The sequence below is a fragment of the Lepisosteus platostomus genome, chromosome 4, assembly GCF_059453375.1.
Source record: "Lepisosteus platostomus isolate fLepPlt1 chromosome 4, fLepPlt1.hap1, whole genome shotgun sequence".
In the NCBI taxonomy this organism is placed as follows: Eukaryota; Metazoa; Chordata; class Actinopteri; order Semionotiformes; family Lepisosteidae; genus Lepisosteus; species Lepisosteus platostomus.
Window position 1 is genome coordinate 65,189,499 of NC_142614.1, and position 11,837 is coordinate 65,201,335.

Consider the following 11,837-nt stretch of genomic DNA (forward strand, 5'->3'; position numbering starts at 1 on the left):
ATGGATGCTTTATCACATCCATGCACTTAATGAAAATCAGATTGCGTGCCAGATAAAATCTAATCGTGGTCTAGCAAAAAGCTTAACTGCTTGCTAACTTTGTTTTTCTTGCAAATTTAGAAAGGCAAGGCCAAATGAACACACCCTTATAGGGCTTAGAACCTAACTCACCTTGCCTTCACATCCTGTGTTCAAAAAGTTACCCAAATCACTCCAAACTCATCAGAATCATTTAATTCAATGCTTCAAAGCACCTTCATTGTATCTGCACTGAATCTGCTTTACAATCCCAATATTTTTTGTTTGGTCAGCTGCTGCTTGAATGCAAATTGAAATAAGCATGATTTGTGTTGTATCGGGGTCAGCATCACAATTCCCACTAAAGTTTGGCTAAAAGTATCATTTTATTTGGATTCCAATACTAGAAACGAAAGAGTTTAGCGTGTAGAAAGTGTGTTTGAAAAACGTTGCATTTTTAACCATTTTTGAGCGACAGCCGCGCAGCTTAGCAAAAATCGCCAATGTGGGCCAAAAGTTGTCGTCAAGGAAACAAAAAAACAACAGTTTTCCTTCATTTCAACTGCCTCCAAAAGCACAGCAAAGGCATCACTAAATGTCTCCTTCTCGTTCAAACCCTAACCCTAACCCTAGCTCGGGCACTTGTATTCCACCAATCAAACATCTTGCCTTCACATCCTGTGATCAAAAAGTTACCCAAATCACTCCAAACTCATCAGAAACATTTAATTCAATGCTTCAAAGCACCTTCATTGTATCTGCACTGAATCTGCTTTACAATCCCAATATTTTTTGTTCGGTCACCTGCTGCTGGAATGCAGCTTGAAATAAGCATGATTTGTGTTGTATCGGGGTCAGCATCACAATTCCCACAAAAGTTTGGCTAAAAGTATTAGTTTATTATTAGTGTTTGGAAAAAGATATAGATCACAGAAAGCCTTTCAACGTTTGTTGAAAGATGATAGTGATGACATGGTATGAAATGGTGTGATCAACATAGAGGTGTACATAAGACCAATTTTGATATTGTAGATGGAATAAGATTAGGGTTTCTTGGCACTAAGAGGGGAGTTGGGTTGTGAAATGAATCCATCAGGTTTTACACACTACTGTATACACCGTTTTGCAAGCAATGCTAAAACCACAGCAGAGAGTTTATATAAAGTATTACATAACATTTTCAGAGGAACTAAGTGATCTACAGGATCAAAAGCCTTAGATGAATCTATAGAGAAGGCTGAACACAAATATTATTTTTATTAAACGTTTTTGCATCAGTAAAAATGTTTATGGATGCTTTATCACATCCATGCACTTAATGAAAATCAGATTGCGTGCCAGATAAAATCTAATCGTGGTCTAGCAAAAAGCTTAACTGCTTGCTAACTTTGTTTTTCTTGCAAATTTAGAAAGGCAAGGCCAAATGAACACACCCTTATAGGGCTTAGAACTTAACTTAGTGTCAAAACAAGGTTGGACTTCCAGTATTTCAGCTGTTTGAAGTGAAAGACTGAGTAAACAGGTCAGTGAAATGGACATTAGATGAGCAGGCCTTTTTTTAAGAGATGTAGTTTAATGCTATCACAACCAGAGGACTTATTCCCGTCAATTTTACAAGCTCAGGTAGTGTTTCTAGTTCAGTTAAAGGCTGTATCCTCAATCTGAATGGAGCGTTAGGCTTCAGTATATCAGAATACATTCAGTATATCCATAGAGGCTATATAAATCTTGATTTGGGAATTAAACCCAGATTGCTATGGATGCAGAAAAACGTGATCATTTGTAACCAGACTGCTAGGCAAGTTGATTACCAGTTCATACAAGTCTTTTTTTTAACTGTACCAAAGGATATACATGCTACTGTATACATTCTCGTTAGACATGGCGTATAATAGTGCCAAGGCAAGCAAGAAATGAGAATAACTTCAGTGCATTTATTCCATCTCTCCAGTTGTCATGGTGACTCAACTTTTTTTCCCTTATTCGCTGATTTCTTTTCACTGTTTCTCATATTGGCCCATCAACATTTTTTTTTTCAATTTAATCTTCCCTTCTCATTGCTGGCAGAAGAGCCAGAAGAGTGCTCACATCCACCACTCCAATGCCCATGTGCTTTCTTTCCCCTCCTTGTTCAAATGGGTCTCCAAGGAGACAGAGATTTTATCAACTGATGATCTTAATGAAATGCTTATGCACATTTCACAGTACAACACTTACTTAGTCTGTTTCACCATGTAATATATCCCTCCATCAAACATTTTAGCAAGTTGTTGCTGTGCCATTTTGATATGCACTATAGTAATAACAGGTATTTCGTTGTGTTGTGATAGGTCGTTGTGTTATGCTGTGAAAATGCAGTCAAACATTTTCCGGCATATACCACCGCTCTTCTGAACCATGCAGGTCAAAATATAGCGAATCTGCTTTGCCGAAAGATCAGCTTTGAAAGCTTTTCAGAGTCCAAGGGAAGCGACTCAAAGTACTGCGAAATAAGCTTCCACAAGTCTCATACCGTAAATAACATAACACGTAACACGTCAGTGGCTCATTTTTTAGACAAATGCAGAAAAAAATACGGAGAGGAACCTTTAGTGAAGGACACCCTTGTGCCATGCTGATACTGTATGTTTTGCTCACCTCTATGAAATACTTAAAGGTCAGTTTTTCACAGAAGATAAGCACTAAAGTTTATTTAATTCTGAGAACCAAAGCCTTGTTACTTAGAGTAATTGAAATTGCAACAGGCTTTATCTAATCTAAAATGTGAAGGTCTTGTTAAATAAGGAATGGGTCGCATAGTTTGTGATTAAGGTTGTTTTCGATCTTTGTCCCTCTACTGTGCTCAACGAGTCCTTTACTGTACCAAGAAACTAAAGGACTTCATAGAATCCTTTTTAATGTCTCTCTGCTGGTTATCAAAAACAGTTCCAAACAATACTCATGATCATGAAACTTAAAGCTGTTCAAACAGATTGTTTTAGTTATAAGGCAGGAGAAAACACAAATGAAGGGCACACACTCTGTCTCAACTGGTTGTTACAGCTCTGCAGAATTTGTGCAGCAAGAGTAAGTCAACAAGCTGTGTCTCATCCTGCAAACCACACATGCACAATAGCCAAATACTGCTATATCTTTTTCCTTATTTATTTGTTTACATATTTAACACAGCAAAGGAAAGAAGCATTCTTTTTGGAAGTATTAAGATTGTGACAGTACAGTATTTAAAAACCAGGCAAATGCAATAGTACAGATTCAAAAATGCTTGGCTAAAACTTTTGATCATACTGACACAGTTTCGGGATAAAACTACTGCGTGGTGCAACGCGCCATCCAGGCCCCAGAGAGTTTCTGAAAAAAAAAATCAGATATGGGCAACAAAACACCCATCCTAAACCTGACTTGGGACCCAAAATCCAGCGCTAAGCTTATAAATTGTATAAGTAGTGTGTGAATGCTAACCCTGGCTGGGGTGTCAACTGAGCATTTCCGCGATCTATATCTGAGCCTCTCCGGGCATCGGATTTTCACACACTCCCCAAATCTAAAGGTACGAGTGGGAAACAATCAAGATAATTGATCGAAGCTCTTGCAAATGAATACGTTTCAATTATGCTTGTTTATAACTTTTGAACCGACCTACTCAGTTTCGGGATAGAAATACTGCGCGGTGCACCCAGGCCACAGAGAGTTTCTGTGAAAAAAATTCTGATAGGACTAAAAATTCACTTGTCCTAAACCTGACTTGGGCCCTAAAATCCAGCGCTGAGCTTAAAAATTGTCTACGTAGTGTGTGAATGCTAACTCTAACCCTAGCTGGGGTGTCAACTGACCATTTCTGCGATCTACTGTATATCTGAGCCTTTCTGGGCATCGGATTTTGACATGTTTCCCAAATCAAATGGTACGAGTGGGAAATAATCAAGACTGTTGACCAAAGCTCTTGGAATTGAAAGAGATTCAATAATGCCTGGTTACAACATTTGATCCCACCGACTCAGTTTCGGAATACAATTACATAGTTTGTGAATGCTAACCCTACCTGGGGTTTCAGCTGAGCATTTCCGTGATCTACAGTATGCAGAAATGCAGAAAATGAAATGACATTCCTGTTGTGAAGAGCATAGCGGTTCTATCTAATACTTTCTTTGAAACTAACATTCCGGACATTCCTTTTTAGTCTTTCTGCCACTGAGACTTAGACATGGGATTCAGTCTTGAAGGAGCAATAGGAGCCGAAACTCCATAATGTGATTTGAAGTAACATGACAGAAGTTATTAGTTGTGCTTGGGTGATTATTTTCTCTAATACTCCCTGCCTTGCTGTATAGTAAGGTCTTTGTGGGAAGTGTTGCATGTTTTAAGGACAGCATTAATTTACCATTGTTTATTTGCACACACGCTTAGTTCGGAGCATCTGTTGCAACACATGTTCAGAAGACCTGCCCACACAATTTAAACACCACATGACAGGGATATGGTTCATTCCAGACATTTTCAGAGATTCTGAATTCAGTCACATGTTTCAGCTTACCTCACGAATTGCCCCCATATATTTTTTTGTAGCATAAGGCTGAGCAATTCTTCATTATTGTGCACAGAAAGAGGATTTTCGTTTTTGCAACATGTTATTGTGGTATTGAGCACTGGAAAAAAATATACTCATCTCTGAAATTCCACACATAATTCCAAGAACGTTAACGGTACAAAATGATAGGCCATTTTCAGTTGAATGGTCACAGTATCACTGTCCTTTTCATTTTTGTTTCTCCAGTTCAGGACATTTCTCAAATTTTGCAGCTTCAAAGGAAACCTTCCTGACATTACAAGAGTAAAAGCTACACGCACAGTTACAGACCGTAAATAAAAGCTGGGGGAAATTGTCCAATATGCTTCCCTAGAAATTATGCACCACTTTAAGTGTGTATAATTTGTACTTGTGAAAACCAAATAGAGTTTATAATGAAAGTCTGGGATGGATGACAACACCCAAGTTCAATTGGACTCGGCTGTCAGTAATTCACAATCACTCCTGGCGTCATTTCCTCACCTGAAACTCTATGTCATGCACGTGATCCCCACCTCCCCCTCGTCAGCTGCCTCTGGGTCACTCCTCACTGTGCAAGAGGGTCCCAGCTTCCTCGTCCTCTGTCCAGGAGGTCAGCCCTCAGCCAAACGGGTTCAGCCAAATTTGGACTCAAACACTCCATAATCCTCTCAGTACACTTAACTATTGGGTGTTGTTATTTCTGTTATTTCTAGTGGAGGTGATTAATCTGATGACCTTTTTCTGGAGTTACCCTCTTTTATTGATGTCAGTGCCTCTGTAATTGGTGCTGTTCCCAGCATTTCAACCCAAACAATCTTGCATTTTCAATATCTGTTAAAGAAGTATCAATATCTGTTAAAGAAGGGGGCAGAATGGACACAACACTTGAAAAACAATCTATATTATGGAAGAGTGGAGAGGAGGAGTTTAACACTTGCATATATCATCTCTTGTTCTGATTTGACCTGGTTTCAGGTGTAATCCTAACAGGATTAATGCATACTCTACTCTATGGATAGTTTCAGCTAAGTCTTTATTGCTTTATTGCTCCCACAGTAAAAACTAAAACTATAACACTGGTAAATCTTAGTACAGCATAAGAAATTTCAATCCCTCAGAGATTAGTTACTCTAACGTAGACTTCACACATTCTTTGAGTAACACTTACTGTTCCACCTTATCCTTCACCTGTTGCATAATATACAAAACTCTGTGTTCCTAGAAAAACATTAAGACAAAACACTCTGCAGTAAATAACTTGTACAGTATCAGCATTTAAGGGTCAAACACAAATTGCATTGATTTACGCATTATTCGATTTTTTAATACATTTCCTTCACCTACACCACTTCAAAGCTTGTAAATACAGATGACAGCAAGAGGTGTTTGGCACGTTCATCTCTTTATAAAGTCTTTGAAAGCTGAAAATGAGAAAATTGGCTCAACTATTTTTATATCAGTATTCACAACCCTTTTATTTCCGCTTTGTGGAGGAGGACATTGCTCCATCCGTGCACCATATTTCATAAAACAATGTCTTTCTGTTTGAAGCTACTCCAGCGCAGGATGATCAAATAAAATACAGTACACGAGTGATAAAGAAATAATTGGAAGGATTAATTAGGTATTTGCATTTAAAGGGAGCCATTTAAAAAGCTGCTGGGAAATACAGAGCAATTAACTTGTTAGTCAGGAAGCTGTTTGTCATTCACTAGAGTGGAAAGAAGCCTGTTTAAAGTCAGTCACGCAGTTAATGGGTTCATTAGAATTTAATTGAAAAAGACAGAGTATAAAACATTTCAGCAGGTGTATTTGTAAAAAAAAACAACTTAAAATACAGTTTGATTTGTTTTTATTTAAAAAAACAGGATTAGCAGAATTAAAAAGAAGGTCAGATCATCATGGTAATCAAAGATATTGCAGTTGCCTGAGGATTAAGAATGACATGTGATCCCAGTTCCCGTGAGTACTGGGGTTTCTGTATCAGATTCCTTTTTCACTTTTAGCAATATCTGGGAGGAAGATGTACAATAGTTACAAAGATGAATCAGTCTCTGTTTTCTACTTTCTCATCCAATGTCAGAAAATTTCTGGATGGTCTTATCTAGCTTAAGAAGGCTGAAAATAGATGATACTGTACATTTTCTCGTAAGTGTTTTGACACTAAGTGTTTGTGGGATCTCTGCAATGTAGTATTTATCTGAGTAGTTATCTTCTTTAAAATGTTCCCTTTTATTTAGATCTGAGCAGAGCTCAATATAATTTCTCCAGAATAAATCTGATTCAACATACAGTATATTTAAAAGTAATTTCTTACTTAATGTCCAACCAATAAGCAAGTAGTTCCCACACATTGGTCCCGAGGGAATACTGTGCCTTTTATTTCTCCATATGTCTTCTTACACACCGGCCAATTGATTGATCAATTGATCAAATATCTTTTTGGGGCTTTATTTAAAATTTTTCAACAATTAATTGGTCAAATGGGGTATATAATGGCTATCAATCCTGTTCCAGTCAGAAGTGAACCTCATACAGTTGCCTGAAATGTAACCGGTTGGATGTCTACAGAAGAAAAAAAAAAGCTTGAGCAGAACTTTTAAAACAAAGGTAAGCTGCTTCCTGCAGACTGAAGTTGGACACATCATCCTTGAGTTTGTGCAAGGACCTATAACCCAGCCCTGGTCCCGGAGAGCTCCAAGCAAGTTCAAAACAGTTCAAACCGGGACAGCCAGTCCTCTCTGCCATCTCCTCTCGCTGATCTCGACCTCCCTGGCCGTAGGATGAGAAGGCTCGACCCCTCTTTCTGAATGGGGGTCAAGCCAGGAGACTACCTCTTTAATAAATGGTAAAGCCGAAATTATTATACTTAATACTCAAATATTCACCAAACACATGATTCTTCAATGTTCATTATTACTCTTGGAATGTATTTTAAGGGGCAATTTAGTGTTGCTTTAATGATTTTTCTCCTATGAATAGAATTTTGGAACTAATTGTGTTCACAAAGAAATTGAAAGGGATGCTTTATTTGCCAAGTTACAACCTTCTGAGTTTCAACTGCACTTCCACATAGTCTCCATGTGTGCCCTCTAGTCAGTGTTTCACTGTTCATTCCTAAGAAATCTGCTTTGCATGGATTTCCTAGGAATCATTTCATAGAAAAGAATACCTAAAATAGTACAAACCATCATGTTCAGTTCTATATCACTTAAACTGTAAAAGCTGAAGTAAATAGTTTACAGGATAATATGGATGTTATATACTGTATACAGCACGTTAGTTATGTATACTGTACGTTATATACTGTATACACATAAAATGAAAAAGAAACAGTTATTGCATGCTTAATTAATTTTATAAAGATGTTAACAGAACGCCCCAGATTAAAGATTAAATTAAATTAATTTTAGTCATTTTAGCATAACTGACATTGAGTTATTGCAGGGACTGTACAATGGCTTAAAAGTTATAAATCATAAATAAAGGTCTGACAGAATTTTTCCCTGTTGTGCTTAAGGTAATGGGTGATATTATTTATGAGACTTCAGCTAGGTTTTCCAGCTATCATTAAAATAGCTGGAAGGGTGGAAGGTGCTCCTTTCCACTAATTGGAGGATTGCGGATGTAACACCAATTCCTCAAAAACAAAAGCTCTTGGTTAACTAACACGAGAATTCAAGGAAGAAAAAGGAAAGCAGATAACTTATAAACACGTGAAATGGCATCTTTATATTCCAGAAAGATTTTTAAAAAGCCATCCATCTCTGTCAGTCCTCTGTCAGGAAATATGAGTGTCTATCAATACACAATATCTCCCCATATTATAAATCATGGTAGAATTTCTTTTGCAATCTTAATTGGTCCAAAATTAATGTCCTCCCCTTCAACAAAACTGCATGAGATGCTACAGCCCAGGGCTGCCTTCTAAAATGGTCTCCTGCTAGCTTTAGACACTAAAGGGGTTCAAACATATGCTAATTTGAATGTATTACATCATTTTAACTGTGGACCCATCACCGAGTCAGGGTATGGTCTTCCCTCCAATGAGTCATATTGGCATACTGTATAAGTCAGAATGAATATACGGTACAGTCAGTACCTTTACTAGCTTGTACTTCTAAGGATACACTACTTATTTTTTACTATAACATTTTTCCCCAATTAAAATGGTATGCAACTTAAGATAAACAATAAGCAAACTGTGAGCTAAAAAGCCAAAGATGAAGCTTGCAACTCTGCAGAAGACTGAATAAAAGGTACAAGTAATTCCAAGTAAGTAGCTCCATCAGCATGCACAGGCTGTAAAGGAACAGGTAAATATTTATTCCATGCTTGAATGAAAAGAAAAGAGATAAATTAAAAGTCTTCACATAGTTTTATAAAGACATTTGTTCATACTACAGCTAAGGAACCCCAGAATCTGTTCTAGCCTTGAGCACAGCTGATTTTTATGATGTCCCTGGAGCTTTATCGGAACATTTACAGGAAATGAAACATGAAGCATACATATAATAAATTATTCATTCAACTAATCAATTCTATAGCTTGTGCATCCTATGAAAAGACTCCAAGGTCTGTGAAACCACATTTACACAGGCACAGTACTCGCAAGTTAGTTACATGGATCCAGATTAGTAGGAACACACTGAAACAACACATTTTTCTTGTTGTTTCTGAACTGAAATGTATGCCCAAACTGAGTGTGATTGAACCATTTAATTTACCTTTTACTGACAAAGAAATAAAAAATCAAAAACCTGATCAGCAATTTTTGTTTAGAGCTTCTTTGGATAATGTATTAACTTCCATGAGGTAAAACCACCTCATAGTATGAGTATTAAACAAAAATAAATTGGAAGCAAAAATCTAAAAATCCAAAATGTATAAATTACTCGTGCTTTTATTTTTTACTTCATCGAATAGTATTTTATTTTCATGTTATGGCTCCTTGCATTAGGCAAACACTTCAGTATAATAAACAATTATTGCACAGTTTGTTCCATCTTGTCAGGTCTCCTGTATCACCTCCAAGACCTCTCTGTTCCTCCCACGCCGCACTGTCAATTCTTTCTCTACATTTCTCCCCAGTCTTTGGCTCGTTCATCTGTGTCTCTGTCTCTGCAGTGGTGAAATCTTTGCATTCAAATCAGAACTGCTCCAGAACTGACCACAAGGCTCATCTGTTTACAGTGTTCATCTCCTTCACACTGCCTGAACCTGCTCTGTGGCTTTCCTTCCTAACTGCAGTCAGATCCCTTACCTACACATTGTTTACTGCTCGCTGGATATTGCTTCCACTCTGTGCTGCACATGCATCACACTTCTAACACAAGCCTCCCTCATTGTTATTTTATTCTTGTCACTGGTGATTTCACTTATTTTGCCTTTGTAGTGCATTCTATTTTTTGTGTTTAATTGATGTCATACTTTTTGTAAGCCACCTTGAAAGTCAGTGTCAAGTAAGGAAATAAATATGATCAATCCATGTGAAATGATACAAAAGAATTGTATTATTTTTCCCCATTTTAGCTGATGTTGATACTGTTGATTGTTAATAATATTTAGCTGATGGTGCCATGGGAGGAAGGATGAGAGAAGTCCTTTGAGAGGAGAAGTCATGTCATTTACCAAACTGCTTTATACCGTAACGGTGTTGCGTGAAGCCGGAGCCTACCTGGCAAGCAACGACCACAAGGCAGGGTACACCCTGGACAGGGCGCCAGTCCATCACAGGGAAAGTGCAAGCCAATCATACATGGGGACAATTTGGAGTCCATGGTAAAAGCAGAGGGCGGAAATTTGGCCTGGACACCACAATAACACCTACTGTTATCAAGAAATGCCCGGGGATCTTTAATGACCACTGAAAGTCAGGACCTTAGTTTAACGTCTCAGCCGAAAGATGGTGCTCACTACAGTACAGTGTCCCTGTCACTATACTGGAGCATTAGGACCAACAGAGACTGCAGGGTGGCCGCCCCCCAATGGTGCCACTAACACCACTTCCATCAGCAGCCTTAGCTTCCCAGGAGGTCTCCATCCAGGTATTGACCAGGCTCAACCCTGCTGAGCTTAAGTGGGTAGCCACTTGAGAACTGCAAGGTGATATGGCTGCTGGCTGAGAGAGGAAAAGTGCCAAATACCAACTATTGACTAAGGAGAGCATCAGTAGATCTATACAAGAAGTGAAACACAGAGGTGTGGAAACTAAGTATCATATTAAGTTATCCAGTTGTTGTTTTTTTAACTTTTTCAGTATTACCCTCTGTATTTTTTCAAACACAGACCCTTGACGTTAAAAAAGATTTGAGATAGAGACACAAGAAATGCACAGGGGACACCTAAAAAAAATCCTTAGCAGGACTACATGCAGTATAGGTACATACTGTACACACAAAAAAGAACAATAAACGTCTTTTAAACTTAGCAAGAACTCAAGAGAGTTTGACAAAGAAAAAGAGCTTTGACTTAGAAACTATACCAAGGTTTTGGTCAGAAGCATATTAAGAAAAATAATATAATTTTGATCTATTGATCATCCTTGACTAACCACGTCAGATGACTGACTGTTGCACAAGCACTAAATCATCTCATTAGTGATTATATAGAGTACAGGTAAATAATAAGCTTCTTGCAAGAGCTTTGAAAGTCAAATATTAAGGTTGGTTTAACATAAAAGTTTAGTCTTGGAACTAGTTTTTGACATTTATTATTAATTTATGCTAAAAAGTAAACCTTTATACCTGTCACATTTAATATTCAATTAAACAGGAGTGCCATTATTTTGCCTTTCAAACTGAATTGTGCAGTCTGAAAGTCTGCAGGCCATTTTTAATTTTAAGTGAAGGAAACATACAGATGTTCTCCAAAACTGAGTTACGTATAGTTGTGTATGGAATACACAAAAGCATTGGAACAATAAGGGATAGAATAGATTTTTTTCTCCATGTTGTTGTTATTAATAATACATATTGTATTATTAATAGAGCAAATTCAGTTCCCTTGAGTCAACTAAACTCTTAAAATGAACAATTATGTGAAATGATTATTGCTGAACCTCTATTTTGAAGGAGCAAAAGTATAATGAGAAGCAGCTGACAAGTCTTTGTTGTTGGTCATGAGTTAGTTGTTGAGTAAACAGGCTCTGATAAAAGAACATTGCACATACTGTACCATCAACCAAGCTTGCTTTTATTTCAGTGTTCAGAGTCTGTAGTCAAGGGTCAATGTTTTACTTATGTTCCTGAATGGAAAATGCCACTATACTCAC